The sequence below is a fragment of the Chionomys nivalis genome, chromosome 2 (genome assembly GCF_950005125.1).
Source record: "Chionomys nivalis chromosome 2, mChiNiv1.1, whole genome shotgun sequence".
Classification (NCBI taxonomy): domain Eukaryota; kingdom Metazoa; phylum Chordata; class Mammalia; order Rodentia; family Cricetidae; genus Chionomys; species Chionomys nivalis.
This window is the reverse complement of record NC_080087.1, coordinates 80,083,062-80,101,572: the sequence shown is the minus strand read 5'-3', so window position 1 is coordinate 80,101,572 and position 18,511 is coordinate 80,083,062.

Here is an 18,511-nt window from a genome sequence, read left to right as displayed (position 1 = left end):
AACCGTCTGAGCTCTTAAGGTCCAAATGAGGAGCAGAAGGAGGGAGAACATGAGCAAGGAAATCAGGACCACGAGGCGTGCACCCACCCACTGTGACAGTGGAACTGATCTATTGGGAGCTCTCCAAGGCCAGCTGGACTGGGACTGAATAAGCATGGGTTGAAACTGGACTCTCTGAACAAGGCGGACAATGAAGGCTGATGAGAAGCCAAGGACAATGGCACTAGGTTTCGATCCTAATACATGAACTGGCTTTGTGGGAGCGTAGCCTGTTTGGATGCTCACCTTCCTGGACCTAGATAGAAGTGGGAGGACCTTGGGCTTCCTGTAGAGCAGGGAATTTGGACTGCTCTTCAGTATCGAGAGGGAGGGGGAGTGGACTAGGGGGAGGAGAAGTGGAGTGGGGATAGGGGGAGAGGAGCGGGGGGAGGGGGCAATACGTGGGAGGAGGGGGAGGGAAATGGGAAACGGGGAGCAGTTGGAAATTTTAAGTAAAAAAGAATAAAAAAAAAGAAAATAAAAAAAAAAGAAGAGAACCCTGCCCCCAACCTATCTGTATTACTTACCATCAGTATGACTGCCATCCATGTGATTGAATTGTTATTTATCTTTCCCAACTGGCTTCTCTTCATCAAAACGAACCTTTATCAATTTTGATGGAATCCACAATTTTTCCTCACCTGTGGAGACAAGAGCAAATCCCCTTCCCCAACGCAGCACATCTCCTGGCTTCCATTGTGAGGTCAGCACATCCTTGAAATAAACTGGTTGATTTAGTTCAGTAGACTTTTCCATTATCCAATGTCTTTCTGCAGCCGATGTTCCCTTCTCATTAGCGTTGAGGAAATTCAAGGTTAACAAAGCATTATGTAACCTATTTCTGGGGGTGTTTCCCACCCCTTTCTGTTTGTTCAACATATCCTTTATAGTTCGATTTGATCTTTCTATGACTGCTTGACCTGTAGGATTGTATGGTATACCTGTAACATGCTTGATATTGTAATAATCAAAAAACCGTTTCATTTTCCTAGAGACATAAGCAGGACCATTATCTGTCTTTATTTGTGTAGGTATACCCATGATAGCCATGACTTCTAATAAATGAGTGATAACTGAATCAGCTTTTTCTGAACTTAAAGTCGTTGCCCACTGAAAGCCTGAATACGTGTCAATGGTGTGATGAACATATTTTAATTTGCCAAATTCTGCAAAGTGGAACACATCCATCTGCCAGATTTCATTCCTTTGGGTGCCCTTTGGATTAGCCCCTGCAGGCAGTGGCGTTTGGTTATAGAAAGAGCAAGTAGGGCATTTCTTTACAATCTCCCTAGCTTGTTGCCATGCAATAGAAAACTCTTTCTTCAAACCTTTGAGGGAGGGAGGGAGGGAAAGTGGAAGGGAAGCTTTCAGGTCCCACTATGAGTATCAGAATCTGTATTTGAACAGTAACCATGTGGTTATTGTGAGGTTGTAAGCACAGTAAAGTCTGAGGAGCTCTTCTCTAAAGTGTCTTGCAACTCTAAATGCAATTGATTTGCAGGCACCAAAAGTCTGTCACTCCACAGGGACCCTGGGGCACAGTTGACCTAGTCACATTGTCTACCCTTTAAACCAGTGAGTCAGTGCTGCCACCTTGTGACTGAGACTGGTAAAACATTCTTAACCATTCTCATTAGGAGAGCAGGGGGCTGGTAGGAGGGTGAAGTCCAAGTCACAGAGGTGGTTAGAGAATCACAACCACTCATATCAACTTCAAATGACGTCAAAAACAGCTCAGCCCACATCACAGGGCACTGTCACATTTGAAAAGAAGGGTTTTTTCTTCCTTATATTTTTATTGTTTCAGGTGGAGATGATGCATCCACACACCCACTTGCTACAATATTGCCCTCCCCGCCTTTGCTGAGGAAATTAATCTGGTAAGTCAATGACCAGCAGTGACTGTCCCTAAAGGAAATGCCAGGCATGGCCTATAACCAGACTTAAGGCTAAGCATCCTCCTACGGGAAACAGAAAGTGTGGTCCATGAGGAGATGCACTGCAATCTAATGAGCTTCATGAGTTTGCTAATTCATTCAAGTCAGAGTCTGAGGAATATGTATATGGGAATGGGTAAGGGTTAGATATGATTGTGGAAGGAACTCGATCAAGCTGAGTTTATCGATAAGAGACGTGGAAATTCTATCTTTAATAGGGTTAAAGAAAAAAATCCACAAGTTTTTAAAAGTGTCCAAAGTTTGACTGGTTGGCTGAAGCATTTGCCATAAGGTGTTGAATAGGGCCTTTGTTAAGCTGAGGTGTGTTCTTGTCTTCATAGTCTCTCTAGGACTTCCATGCTGGGCTGCAGTTAATGGGCTCAAGTTCTTGTAAAATAAAATGGATGAATCTTGCTGGGCTGAGTGGCACAGCCCTGGGATCAAAGGAGTCTGTTCTTTCCAGACCACGCAGCTCAAGACCAGCAAAATTCCAGTCTTTTCTGAAAGTGATATTTTGAAAATACCACATATGCAAAATGGGTCAAATACGGAGGAGCGCTGTTTGAATGCCATTTCCACGCGGCCATGATTAATCAGGTGCAATTATTGGTGATGAGAATTCAACTCAGGGACAGAATTTACTGGGAAGGCCCTCAGAGGAACTTGGTGGCGGCAGAAATATATTACAACCTACTCAGATGATTACTCCATGATTGTACACATTTACCCAGATATACTTGTGACCAGGTGTGGTGATTGGTATCTGTAATTTCAACTACTCAGTAGGCTGAGGGGAGAGGAACACTTGAGCTCACTAATTTGAGGCTATGCTGATCAACAAAGCCAGAGGCCCTACCTCAATATAAAAATAATCAAATTAAAGGACTATAACTGTAATTCAGTGATATACTGCTTGTCTATCATTTGTAAAGCACAGGGATCTAGACCAATCAGGTACACATACACACACATAGGCACACACACACACAAAGTAATGCATACACAACAGGTTATTGTTCAGCCAAAGGAAGGAAATTAAGTTGTTTGCAGAAAACTGAATGGAACTAGAAAACATCATGTTAAAAAAAATTAAGCCATACTAGAAGACGAGTCTCAAAGTTTTCTCTCATATGCAGAACATAGGGGGTGTGAAGGAAATGAGAGCAAAGGGGACAAGCAGAGACAGGGAGGGGTGAGGGGAACAGGAAGGATAGAGGGTTGTATAGGAGGGTGAGTTTATCAAAGTGCATTCTATGTGTGTGTACTTAGGTCCACCACATTATATAAGGCATAGTCATCTTAGAATGGGGAAAGACTTAAATTGGCATGTCTCCAGAGACATGGGAATAGCTAGTAGGTACAGGAAGTGACACTCAGTATTGCCAGTCATTATGAAATGTCAAGAAAGCCTTCCTGGAATAAGCACTCAGGTATCAACGAGGACAGAAGAGAGAAGTATCCAGTGGGCTGAACCTGGGAGAGTTCCTGAAAGGTTTTGATGTTGGCTCCAGTTTGCATTCTCATTGTACACTCTAAAACCATAAGATTTTACCGAATTATGTGTGGCAGTCAGCAAGTGGCTAAGGATAATGGCCATTGTTTTGGCTATTCCTCCAGGTCGTTCTTTTTCAGGTAGCCAGTGAAGGCATGCTTGGCAAACAGGCAGTACAAGCAGTGCTTCAAGGAAATCAATAAATAAGGACCCAGCAGCTGGCCTTTTCTACCTTATTCCACTTCAAAAGCACAAATCAGATTCAAACGAGGCTCCACTACTCCACGCCTACAATGTTGCTACAATACCTCAGACATCTCAATACCAACCATCGTGGGATGTGGAAAAGGTGCACTCTTGGGCATGACTTACAGGAATCTGAACCGTTAGCCGCTGTGGGAAACCCTACTGAGCTCCTTACAGTTGAACACGGCGAACCGGCAACTCCTACTGTGGAAAATGTGCTCAAAATTGCACTAGAGCTTCATGTGCAAGCCGGACACTTAGAGACTCTTGGTCACTGCAGCGTCCCTCACAATAAGCACAAGGTGGAGACAGCCCAAGCATCCATCACCAGACGAATAGAGAAATGTCATTTCTCTATTAATTTAACATTTCTCCATTAATTTAATATTAAACATTTCAAGATTAATCATCCATGAAAAGACAGGGTTCTTGGGGCCTGCTGAGATGGCTCACTAAGGAAAAGCAACTCTCTCCAAGCCTGGGGCCCTGGATTTGATCCCCCGGAACCCACATGCTCAAACTAAGGAGCACTGTGGCAATACCACCCACCCACTCCTCGGCTAGATACATGCAATTAAAAAAAAAAGTCATATGCAGGCTGCAAGTTGAATATATCTAAAAATATCAGAATGAAATAAGTCAGAAAAAAATGGAATTCATTGTATAATTACAGGAAAACAAAAGTTGAAGAATAGACAAAGTCATATATGAAAAGCAAATTCCAGGTTTAAAGGGCCTGAGGCAGGGGAGCTGTAAGGTGTCATGGTTGAGATGACAAATTTTAGAAACAGTGATGACAGGAACACAGCATCCTCGTGTAATTAATGCCATTGGTTTGTATATTTGAGTTGATTTGAATACAATTCATGTTGTGTATGTTATATACATTTTAGATATATATAACTATATTTTCCCAACAGATTTTGCCTTTTCAGGATTATAGATAATTGTCATCTGTCAGGGGTTGGTTATAAGTTGTATAGGGTTGGGGGTGGAATAAGTAGGATCAGGAATCTCTTTGGAAAAGGAAAAAAGGGGGAGGAATAGATGGGATGAGATTATAGGTAGATTAGTGTATCTGCTTCTGAACTATTAGTTATAGACCATTTATATTGGTATACAGATTCTTGTATACAAATATAAAATTATCCTTGTGTTTCTGTCTGAGATTAGTATATTGATACAAATTCAAATTATATTTGTTATATTGAGTTCTCTTCTATTTCTCTTTACAATATTTGTGCACAAATGTAAAGTTATTTTATCATATTGTATATGTGTATGAATGTTTCTACCTCTGCTTAAGACATTTTGTATATTGATGCAATTTAGAATATTTTTATCATATTGCACTATACATCTCTACCTGTGATCAAGATATTTACATATAGTTTTAATTTGAGGTCATTGTCCTTATTGCTGAACATCTGCTTAAAGATTGTTGGTTTTTTTTTAAAATATAATATGAAGCTTTATTCTTTAAACTATACAGGTTTTTAAGAATTACAGGATAATAGTCACACTTGTTTGTCATACTTTTAGTTATGTTAGTCAGGTTCCCTAGATGCACAGAGATGTATTCTGCATAGATAGGTAAAGGTAATCTTTAACCACTTCAAAGAACTATGGAATATGGCATTCAAATAATTCAGGATTCTGTTTTTGGGAGACACAATTTCTCCTGGCAGCACTGATCTATTCCCAAGAGAATTTTGGGCACTGAAGACACTCCAGTTGGAATTTGTCTTGTTGACAAAACTGGCCTTTGGGCAAAGAACTGCCCTTCCCTTGACTACTAACAATATGCACACTGTCCAAACTGGACAAGCAGGATACAAATAAACATGACTGCCAAACCTTGCCAAGACAGGGTAGGACAGTCTTTCAAATTTTCCTGCTTCTAAAATTGGTCTGTCAAATATTCTAGGCCTTAGCCCAAGTTGGTTGCACCAACATTGCAAATGAGACTTTTGGTCAGGTAGGCAGCTGTCTCTGCCATTTCTTTCACCTTTAGGAAGTCACTTGCTTGCACTTCCTGCTTACTCAGGTCCTATTGATTTCCTTCTTAGGTCTTTGATGGGGATAAGACTAAATAGTCATAGCGATTTTCCTCTCATAACTGAGCTAAGACATAGTATAAAACTTAGACTCAGGATAGGATAACTATTAAAATAATTTTTGTTATTCACTAACTGCCATAGACTGGACATTCAGCTATGTTTCTTGCTTGATGTTGCTCTGTTGGTTGTAGTTCTATTTTTGTATATGTTTTTGCATTTTCTTTCTCCTTGACAATGCTTGATATTTGTTCTTATTGTATCTAGTTTTGTATTAGGTTTAGAACACTCTTATTTTTACAAAAGGGGAAGGTGCTGTGGGAATTCATTCAGTCAATAGCCTTTTGGGTATCAGCCCATTAAGGCATGGTCTAAGGTACTACATGTGGACTGATAAGCACAGACAGAAAGCATGCTCCCTAGCTTGGGTGGTAGTAGGAGTTCTGTTTCCAGCATCCACGGAAGACTGCAGCTCTCTACCCTTATTGTAAATTTTTCCCCAACTATATATTTGTTATCCTTTATTCTAGATTCTTATGAACTTCCATAATTGTGTCTACAATATATAACTCTATATAAATATGTAACTACATAACTTCATCTAAGAATTTAGAGAAGACATAAGACACACACACACAAATACCCTGCCCAGATAATCTTCAGATCGCTCTTGAACGATCTCATTAACTGAGTACATAAAGCCAAATACTTTTTCCCCTTCTCTCTCTTCATATATACTTTCTAATTCAAAAAACTTTCAACTGGGCCTGGTGGCACATGTTTTTAATCCCAGCACTCAGGCAGAGGTAGGCAGATCATTGAGAGTTTGAGACCAGCCTGGTCTACAAAACAAGCTCCAGGACAGCCAGGGCTATACAGAGAAACCCTGTCTTGGAAAAACAAAACACTTTTATATACTCTATTTTGATCATATTTCCCCCTCCCCCAACTTCTCCTAGACCCTTCCCACCTCCATACCTCTACTCACTCTCCTCTCTCAAACAAAGCAAAAACAAAAAGACAAAAAGGCACAAAACAAACAAAAATACAAGCAAAAACCAATATAATTCTAAAAAATGCTCAAATCAAAACTAAACAAAAACTCCACAAAAACTACCATCGAGTTCTTTTGGTGTTAGCAAACTAATCCTCGGCATGGGGCCTGCCCTAGAGTGTTTGATGACCCTGTTGGAAAAAACTGATTTTCTCTATCATTAGATAGTAAAGGCAGAAAGCCTCTTGATTAGGGGAAGACACTATGTCCATGTCCCCCTCTGAGTTCTGTGACCTAGTTAACTTGGGTCTGTCCAGTTACTGTGCATGCAGAAACAGTCTGTGAGGTCGTACGTGCATTGGTACTTTTGTGTCTGGAAGACACTGCTTCCTTTGACTAATCCATCACCTCTGTCTCTTGCATCTTTCCACCTCCTTTTCCTCATAGATCCCTGAAGGGAGGAGCTTGAGGAAGACATCCCACTTAGGATTGAGTGCCCTATAGTCTCACTCTACACACTTTCCAGCTGTGAGTCTCTGTGTTAGTTCCCATCTACTGCTAGAAGAAGCTTCTCTGATGGGTTCTGAGTAAGAGTCTCATCTAGGGTATAGCAGTATGTCATTAGTAGTCATTGTATATCTACACTCCTTTAGCAGAATAATAGTCTAGGCTTTCCATGGGCCTGTGACCTACCTGGTCAGGTTCTTGAACAGTTTATCAATGTCAGGTATGGGTTCCATCTAAAAGAGTAGAACTTAAATTAATCAAAAAGTGATTGGTTACTTCCATAACACTTGTGCCACTATTGTGCCCATATATCTTGTAAGTACATTGCAGTTGTAGGTCTCAGGGTTTGTAACTATGTGATGCAGGTGATTACCTTTCTCCTCTGGTAGCATACAGAGTATCTTCTAGTATCATGAATGCTAGTCAACTTCTAGTTAGAGACTAACTTGACTTCTCTGGGTCAGGAAAAAGGTAAGGATGTCTACTCTCATAACTGTTCAGCAGAGTACTTGAATTCTTAGCTAGTACAATAAGACAACTGAATGAGATCAGAGAGATGCAAACAGGAAGGGAATAAGGCAAAGTATCATTATTTGCAGATGATATGATTTTATACATAAAGACCCCACAAGCCCCTTCTGTCTTGACCCTAAAAAAGCACAAACGCAGATTTTTCTTTGTGACACCGTTCATCTCTCTAGTTTTCCAGCTCTGGACCAGCAATCTCAAGACAACTAGCTTGATTTCCCTAGACTTACCTTGCACAGACTGAAACCCAGTAATGAAGGTACACCACCATGAGAAGGATCAGGATGACCAACCTTGCAACCTGGAGGCCAGAGCCCACATGTACCAGGGTTCAGGGAAGCTCAGAGAATAGATGCCTGGTCAGAACTCCTGCTGCAGTCCTTGACACCAGAAGCAAGTCTTCTTATAACATCAATGTGGTGATTTAGGACACAAACTGACATTCAGCAAGACACAAACTTGGCTTTGTATCAAGAGGTGGATACACCAGCCGCTTTGGATATCAGTATGGGGATTTCTCAGAAAGTTAGGAAAACAACCTAAATCAAGACCCAGCAATACCACTTTTGGGCATATATCCAAAGGATGCTCAATCATACCACAAGGACGTGTGTTCAACTATGTTCACAGTAGCATTATTTGTAATAGCCAGAACCCGGAAACAACTTAAATACCCCTCCATTGAAGAATGGATAAGGAAAATGTCGTACAATTACACAATGAAGCACTACATAAAAGGAAAATATAATGACATCTTGAAATTTGCAGGCAAATGGATGGATCTAGAAAACATCATATTGAGTGAGGTAACACAGACCCAGAAAGACAAATATCATATGTACTCACTCATAAGTGGCTTTTAGACATAAAGCAGAGAAAAACCATCCTACAATTCACAATCCCAGAGAACATAGACAAGAAAGAGGACCCTAAGAGAGACATACATAGATCTAATCTACATGGGAAGTAAAAATAGAAAAGATATCCTGAGTAAATTGGGAGCATGGGGATCATGAGAGAGCATAGAAGAGGAGGAGAGAGGAAGAAGAGGACTGGAGAAAAATATATAGCCCAATAAAAACGATTAAAAAATAAAACTCATCTCCATTTAGAAAAAAAAAAAAAGGTGGATACACAGCCTGGCTCCCATACTTTCACCTAACAAACTATGGGTCCCTCAAAGATGCCTACTCTGCTCTTCCTTTTCTTCCCCTGCTCGATAAGGGGAACCTGTACACTCCATTACCTTCAAGCATCACCCACAGGGAGAGATGACAGAAGTCACCTGAGAAGACCAAGTTTGTCAGAGAAAAGATGAGCAAATCTGAGACACAAGCCAGACAATACACCCAGAGGATCTATCTCTCCGCAGCTTCTACTGAGGATAGCAGACCCACTCAACCAAACATCCATCACCATGCTCTCCCACTCCTAGTATATCCAGGTCACCTCCTCTTACAGTTTCAAGGCATGAAGCTCTTTCTGTTCCTAAGTTTCTGTTCAGAAACACAGACCAATCTAACAACAGATAAAGGACTGGTCTCCCACACCAGTCATGATTCAGATAGCCCATTTGTCTGCCCAGAGCTGTCCCCTATTTCCTTCCTGCTGAGAGTAAGTCTTACTGTCCCAGAGCACTAGATGACACTGAGAAGACCAAGTGTTCTGTTGGGTTTCTGTGTCACAAAAGGAAACACACCCTTAGTTTGGGGCTCCAAGGCCTCCCTCTGTGATGAAGGCAGCCCCCAGGCCAAGGGCACAGCAGATGTCAATGCTAGGGTAGAGAGTTGGCAAGGACTCCAGTGAAAGCCCATAGATGTGAATTTGTTCCATCTTGGCAAAAGATCAGAGTTCAGGCCTATTCTTGCTCTTTCAAGGTTATGACAGGAGGTGTAATCCAGGGTGTAACTACTGACAAATGTTTTGACCTAGAGTGTGGTTACTTGATGTTTTGGGTTTTGAGAATGTGATTACTTTGTTCCTTGCGTCTTGGTAAAGGTATCTTTTGTCTTTCCCCTCCTCTTTGAATTGGAGTATATAAACCCTATAAGAAATAAATGTGGATGAACTCAGTATTCACTGGTTGCCCTGCTGACTCTATCCCATGTCTCTGTCTTTTCTTTTGTATCTTTATTTTTTTTTCCTGTTATTTCTTAATCTTCATGCTTCCTTCCAAGTATGGACAAATAAGGTAGGCAGGACCCGGCTGATGTTGTTGTCTGGACATGGGATACAGCAAATGACACATCCAACATGGGACTTAAATGAGGAAGATAGCGTGATGTACACCGCAGAGGAATAAGACACCATAGGAGTGCTCAAATAAATAATAAATGTGGAAAAGCGGCTCAAGCTATACAAAATGTTAAAGACCAGTTCCCACAAGTTGGTATTAAGCATTATGTGGATGATATTTTGCTTGCCCACAAAAATGAAGGAGTTTTGCTTGCAACATGTGGACAGCTTCAGCAGAGCATTGCCCATACAGGGTTAGTTATTGCCCCAGAGAACATACAAACGCACCTGCCTTTCCAATGTTTGTTGGGGAAGTGTGTTATATCCTAAAGAAATTAAACCTCAAAAATTGGAAATTAGGAAAAATAGCTTATAAACTTTGAATGATTTTCAGAAATTTTTGGGAGATAGTCAATGACTGAAACACTATTTAAAATTCCCTATGGGAGATCTTGAGCTCCTCAGTGATATTCTTAAGGGGAGAAGTGATCCCAGTTCCCCTAGACATCTTACAGATGCTGCTAGACAGGTACTGGCTCAGGTAGACTACACCATACAGAATCATCAGGTACATTATATTAATTATGATCAACCTTGGCAAGCATATATTTTGCCTACAAAGCTTATTCCTATGGCAGTATTATAGTAAAACAGTCCTCTTTTATGGTTATATCTTCCTGTTTTATCAGTTAAGATATTAAACCCTTATTTTGAAGCAGTAACTTGTTTAGGACAGAAAAACCAGGGGTGGAGTCTGGGTAATATTTTGGCAGAAAACTAATGTGATCAATGTTTCCAATACTAAGCAACAGTTGTTGTTTCATAATAATGGTTCTTGGGCAATTTCATTTGCTCAATTTTTAGGCTAAGTTGATAAGCATCTTCCAGCTGAACAATTGCCACAATTTGCACAAATATCTTTCTTTATTTTCCTAAAATTGTAATGAAGCATCCCTTAAAGGATGCTTTGTTAATTTTTACAGATGGTTCTTCTAATGGAAGAGCAGCGTACATTGTTGATGGTAAAGGATATGGAGTGTGAACAGATGGTATAGGAGGTTTTTTTGGTGGTATGTTGCTTTTATTGGATAATGAATAAAGAAACTACCATGGCAGAGTTGATAGTGCTGAACTTAGGTAGGCGGAGAAAACAGAACTGAATTCTGGGAGAAAGAAAGCAGAGTGAGAGAGCACCATGGAGCCGTGAGGTCAGACATGCTGAATCTTTCCTGGTAAGCCACGACCTCATAATCATATACAGATTATTAGAAATGGATTAAATCAAGATGTGAGAGTTTGCCAATAAGAGGCTAGCGATAATAGGCCAGGCAGTGATTTAATTAATACAATTTCTGTGTGGTTATTTTGGGTGTAAGCTAGCCAGGCAGCCGGGACAACAAGCAGCCCATTCCTTATATAAAAGTTTGGTGCCCAACATGGGGCTAAAAACACTTAAAAACCTAAGAGAGCCCTAGTGACACCTTAGCTGCTGAGGCCTTCCTGGAGAGTTGCAATGAGATTTTTAACCTGCCCAACCATAAAATTGTAGTGATATTTCATTTGTATTCTAATAAATAATGCTTCCTGAAGTTCAGGGAGTAAAACAGCCACACTGATTGGCCTTACTGGTCAGGCAGTGGTGTCACACACCTTTAATCCCAGAAGTCACACTAGTTTGTCATAGAAACCAGGTGGTAGTGTTGCACACCTTTAATCCCAGCACTAGAGAGGAACATAAGACAGGAGGAGACAGCTCTCTCACACAGTTTCATTCTGAGATTCCTGGAGACAGGGTTGCCATTTCAGACTGAAGTAGAGGCAAGAGTCAGTGTCTGACTGTTCTGCTTTTCTGTCCTTCAGGTTGAACGCCATTTCCTGACTTTCTTTACTAATTGTACTACATTAAATTATTTCTGTAACTATAATTTTGCCACTGTTATGAGTCATAATGTAAAATTCTGATATGAGGGATATCTGATATGCGACCCCCATGAAAGGGTTGTTTAAAACCCTTGGTTTCAAGGGGGTCAAGACCCTCAGGTTGAGGAAAGCTGCCAGTCTGGACAGAGGACACAGGAGGGTTGGCACTGGACAAAGAACACCTTCAGGGGATGGACTAGAAGGTTCCAGAGTCAGGGCCTAAGATGTCGGTGGAAGGGGAGCAGTAATGGGAAGAAGTAGGAAGCAGTGTTGTATGACAGGAGTACCCGCAGGAGAATGGAAGGGTCGCAGTGGGGTTCCAATATTGTCCGTGGTCACGTCAGGGGAGACTCAGTCAGCAATGGAGCTTATGGAGTTCAAGTCACTAAACAGCAAAGCTAAACCCTGGGGAGGCAAAGCTGCCCCTGGCAGGGAATAGTCTTCAGAATGTCCCTTGCTTCTGCTGTGCTTCCTCCTGCTTGCTGTTGCCCATGTTCCTGCTGTATTTGGCACGGTGTGATTACTATGTGAAAGGATCCCCCTGTATCTAGGATAGTGTGATTGTTTCTTGGTGAAATCCCACTCCTCACTGGACAGTTCACTTGCAGATCATAACGAAGATGATTTTCATAAGAGCAATGATGCTTATTAGATAAATAATTAAACTGAACTTTTTGAGTCAGTCTTAAAGATAGAAGTAGCTTAAACTGGTAGTAAAGATGATTAGAAAAATGGTTTGGAAAAAAAAAAGGAAAAATGGTTTGGTTTGTTCTGCCAATTGCTCCACTAAGAGAAAAAAAAAAAAAACCCACGACAATATAGGCTAGAAGTCACCTTCCCCTTTGTTGGATGTGAGATCTGCAGAGGATGGAAAATTAAAACAGGGAAATCTCGTGCAGTATAGACCTGTGAACTCTGCCTATGGGCAGACAGACTGATGACTAAAGAAAGTGATTATGTCCCTCCACCCAAGGTTAGGCCTGAGTTCCTTGGTCACGTCACTTACAGAATTAATCACAGGCCCCATATGGACCTTGAAAAGGCAAAGTTGTAAAAGGAAATTAAATTACCCTACTGTTTGTAAAGGAAAATAGATGGTTAGCTGAACTTGAATGAAGTTTTGTAGGTATCTACTACACTGAAACCACAAGCAGCTGCCTGCCAGGACAAAGGAACTGACTGAAATATACTTGGCTTGTTTAAAACTTTGCAAACCAATTAGAAAATAAACATTGCTTTGGGGTAGAAAGGTTATGGTGCAGAAATTAATATAAAGAAAAATTTTACCTACTTGTGGGCTTCTAAGGAAAACAACATAACTTGTGATCATACTGTGATTTCTCTCTGGGCAAAGATTTTCATTTGTTTTGGAAAATATATAACTTGTGGTTGAGAGGTAATCTTTTCTTGCAAAGAAATTTTTGTTTTAGGAGGAGTAAGAGATAAATAAATAAAAGGAATAAGATTAAAATAAGAAATATAGAAGGAAAACATTAGGGAAGAAGAACAGAACAGAGAAAAAACAGAAGCTGCAGCAGAAAGAGTAAAATGAAATGAATTAAGTTTTGAGTTGATCTTGTATTCTGCCACATCAGAAGGTATTTATCAGCTATAGAAGTTCTCTGGCAGGGTTTTGGGGTCACTTATGTTCACTATCATATTATGTGAAAGTAATAAAAGTTTGACATCTTCCTTTCCAATATGAATCCCTTGATCTCCTTTTGTTGTCTTATTGATATTGCTAAAACGTCAAGAACTATGTTGAAGAGATATGGAAAGAGCGGACAGCCTTGTCTTGTTCCTGATTTTAGTGGAACCGCTTTGAGTTTCTCTCCATTTAATTTGATGTTAGCTGTCAGCTTGCTGTGTATTGCTTTTATTATATTTAGATATGTTCCTTGTATCCCTGATCTCTCCAGGACCTTTATCATGAAGGGGTGTTGGTTTTGTTAAATGCTTTTTCGCATCCAATGAAATGATCATACAATTTTTTTTCTTTTAGTTTATTTATATTATGGATTACATTGATAGAATTTCATATGTTGAACCTGCCCTATATCTCAGGGATGAACCACTTGATCATGGTGGATAATTTTTTTTTATGTGTTCTTGGATTCGGGTTGCCAGTACTTTATTGAGTATTTTTGTATCCATGTTCATGCGTGAGATTGGTCTGTAATTCTCTTTCTTGGTTGACTCTGTGTGGTTTTGGTATCAGGGTAACTGTAGCTTCATAAACATAGTTTGGCAATGTTCCTTCTCTTTCTCTGATGAGGAACACTTGAGGAGTATAGGTATTAGCTCTTCTTGAAAGTTCTGATAGAATTCTGTCCTAAAACCATCCAGCTCTGGGCTTTTTTGGGGGGTGGGGAGGTTTTATGACAGCTTCTGTTTCCTTGCAGCTTATAGGTCTATTTAAATTGCTCAACTGGTCTTGATTTAATTTTGGTATATAGTATCTATTCAGAAAATTGTTCATTTCTTTTGTGTTTTCCAGTTTTGTGGAGTACAGTTTTGTAGTATAACATAACGATTCTCTGAATTTCCTCAGTGTCTGTTGTTATGTCCCCTTTTCATTTCTGATTTTGTTAATTTGTATGTTCTCTCTCTGCCTTTGATTAGTTTGGATAAGGGCTTGTCTATCTTGCTAATTTTCTCAAAGAACCAGTTCTTTGTTTCATTGATTCTTTGGATTGTTTTCTGTGTTTATATTTTGTTGATTTAAGCCCTCAATTTAATTATTTCCTATCTTCTACCCCTCCTGGATGAGTCTGTTTCTTTTTGTTCTAGAACTTTCTGTTGTGCTGATAAGTCAATAATGCGAGCTTTCTCTATTTTCTTTATGTGAGAACTCAGTGCTACAAATTTTCCTCTTAACACTGCTTTCATAGTATCTTATAGGTTTGGATATCTTGTGCCTTCATTTTAGTTGAATTCAAAGATGTCTTTAATTTCTTTCTTTATTTCTTCCTTGACCCAGGGGTGGTTCAGTAGTTCACTGTTCAATTTCCTTGAGTTTGTAGGCTTTCTGAGAGTAGTATTGTTGTTAAATTCTAACTTTAATCCATGGTGATCTGATAAGACACAGGGGTTACTCCAAATTTTTTAAATATGTGGATGTTTGTTTTGTTACCAAATATGTGATCAATTTTCGAGAAGGTTCCATGAGGTGCTGAAAAGAAGGTATATTCTTTCCTGTTTGGGTGGAATGTTATATATATGTCTGCTAAATCCATTTGGTTATTTCTCTGTTAAGTTTCTGTCTGGTTGACCTGTCCATTGGCAAGAGTAGAGTGTTGAAGTCTCCTACTATTAGTGTGTGGGGTTCGATCTGCTATTTAAGTTTTAATAATGTTTCTTTTACATATGTCAGTGCTCATGTATTAGGGGCATAAATGTTTAGAATTAAGACTACATTTTGATGAATTGTTCCTGTTATGATTATACAGTGTCTTTCTCCATCTCTTCTGAATGATTTTAGTTTGAAATCAAGTTTGTTAGATATTATGATAGCTACACCCACTTGTTTCTTAGGTGCATTTTATTAGAAAACCTATTCCCAACCCTTTACTCTGGGGTGGTGTCTGTCTTTGATGTTGAGGTATGTTTCTTGAATACACCAGAAGGCTGGATCCTGTTTTCATATCCATTCTTTTAGCCTATGTCTTTTTATAGGTGAATTGAGACAATTGATATTAAGCAATATTAATGACCAGTGGTTGTTAATTCCTGTTATTTCTCAGTAGTAGTGTTTCTGTGTTTCCCTTCTTTGGGTTATACTGGTGGTGGAATTATCAGATGCCTGTGTTTTTGTGAGTGCAGTTAGCTTCATTGTTTTGGGGTTTTCATTCTAGTACTTTCTGTAGGGCTGGGTTTATAGATACGTATTATTTAAATTTGGTTTTGTCTTGGAATATCTTGTTTTCTCCTTTGATGGTGATTGAAATCTTTGCTGGGTATAGCAGTCTGGGCTTGCATCCATTGTCTCTTAGTGTCTGCAGCACATCAGTCCAGGACTTTCTGACTTTCATAATTTCCATTGAGAAGTCAGGTGTAATTCTGATAGGTGTATCTTTATATGTTACTTGACCTTTTTTCCTTTGTAGCTCTTAATATTCTTTATTTATTTTGTATGTTTTGTGTTTGGGTTTTATATGGTGAATGGATTTTTTTTTATCCAGTCTATTGGTGTTCTATAAGCTTCTTCAACATTCATAAGGATATCCTTCTTTGGGTTGTGAAAGTTTTCTTCTATGATTTTGTTGAATATATTTTCTGGCCTTTGAGCTGCAGTTCTTCTCCCCCTTCTACTGCTATTATTCTTAGGTTTGGTCTTTTCATGGTATCCCAGATTTCCTGAATGTTCTGTGTTAAGAATCTGTTGGATTTAATATTTTCTTTGATCAATGAGTCTATTTCCTCTATAGTATATTTAGCACCTGATTTTCTTTCTTCTATCTCTTGTCTCTGTAGTTCCTATTTATTTACCCAGATTATCCTTATCCAAGATTCCCTCGGTTTGTGTTTTCTTTATTGCTTCTATTTCAGTCTTAAAGTCTTGAACAGTTTGCTTCACATGATTGATTGGGTTCTTTTTCTTGGTTTTCTTTGAGGAATTTACTCATTTCTTCCATTTTTTTTTTGTTTGTCTTTTCCTCCATTTTTCTAAGGGAGTTTTTCATTTCCTCTTTAAATGTCTCCATCATTTTCATAAAGTTAGATTTAAAGTTGTTTTCTACTTCTTCTGGTTTAAGATGATAGAGTCTTCCTGTTGTGTGACCACTGGGTTTTGGTGTTACCATGTTGCTTTTCAGGTTATTGGAGGAATTCTTGCATTGACGCCTACCCATCTCTTTCTTCAAATGAGGCCGGCAGGGTCTTTATGTCTTGGTGAAATCCTTGCAGTGGCTGTCTGAGTGTTTGGGAGTTTTTCTTGGTCTGCCTCGTACTGTCAATGTCTGTCTCAGAAAGCCTCTGAGGTCTCTCTAAGCCTGCACTCTTCGTCTTCTCGTCTGGTTTGTTCTCTTGGTGCACTCTCTTAATCGTCTCAGTGTTGTAGAAAGCTCTTGGTCCCCTCAGTATTATAGCAAGCTCTCAGCTCCTAGGCAGGGTGTGGCTAGTAGCTTGGGGGTTCAATGGATGGGTTTGGGTTGGGGGGAGCCTACCCGAAGGAAACTCCATGCTGGCTGGCTAGAAAAGCCTAGAGAGTTGGGAGAGGCGCCTGGAGTTTTGTTGTACTGTGGAGGCCCTAGACAGTGAGATGTCCCACCATGTGGCTGTTCACTCACCCCTTAAGTCCCCTCAGTATTGGAGCAAGCTGTGTTTCAGAGTGCCACCGAGGTTGCAGGAGGATAGGCAGGTTGGGGGTGGGGTGTGGCTAGTAGTTTGGATGGGCCTCTGGATAGGTTTGAATATTGGAGCAATCTATCCACAGGAAACTCCATGCTGGGTGCCTAGAAAAGCCTAGGGAGTTGGTGGATGGGCCTAGGGTTTTGTCCCAATGTGGAGGTTCTAGTAGAAGAGAATTTTAGGAAGAAGGGTTCAGCAGGAATGTGTAGTAGGGGCTGTGGGCCTCTTCCCACAGCCCGGCTCATGGTTGCCTGGCTAGCTTATGCCCCAAAATAACGACACACAAACTCTATTCTTTTAAACACTGCTTGGCCCATTTCTGTTCATGTATGTAGCACCCCAAGGAGCGCTTACCGGGAAGATTCTAGCCTACGTCCATCCTGGGTCAGAGCTTCATCGCATCTGCCGGGGAGAGGGGAGCATGGTGCATGGCGTCTGCTCCAGAGAGCAGAGCTGTCGAGTCTGAGCTCACTTCCTCTTCCTCCCAGCATTCTATTCTGTTTACTCCACCCACCTAAGGGGTAGCCTATCAAATGGGCCAAGGCAGTTTGTTTATTGACAAATGACCTTCCTCCATCATTTCCCTTTTTTCTGTTTAAACAAAAAAAAAAAAAGGAAGGCTTTAACTTTAACATAGCAAAATTACATATAACAAAACAGTTATCAAGTAAAAATTACAATATTTACATCTATTTTATCTTTATCATAACTAAGGAAAACTATAACTATAACTATCTATTATTCAACTCCATCAAAGACTCGAGAAGAATACAATATTACCTAAGCAAACAAAAAGTAAGCAACTTCTAAACTCTAGAAATGACAGAGACATCTCACTGCCTGGACAGTCACCCAAAGTTCCTCTGTACCGTTGGGGCATCCATCTTCGGCCTAAAGGTCCATAGTATCCAGAGACGTTTCCATGAAGCAGGAAATTTAAAGGCAGTTCAGTCACTATCTGCTGTGTCCTGCAGAATGTCTCGCAGACTCTTTCATGAATCAGGAACCCCGAAAGATCATCTCACCTTTAGGCAAGTTCAGCAGTCCTCTCTCTGCGGGTTCTTTGTGTCTAGTTTATAAAATAGTCCAGGCAAGAGCAGTTTCTTGCCCAAATGGCTATCAAACTCCATAAGGATCCTCTTCGATGCCCATCTTCTTCTTGAAGTAGATTGGTGCTGCCAGGAGCAGAGTGTCTCATTGTCATGAA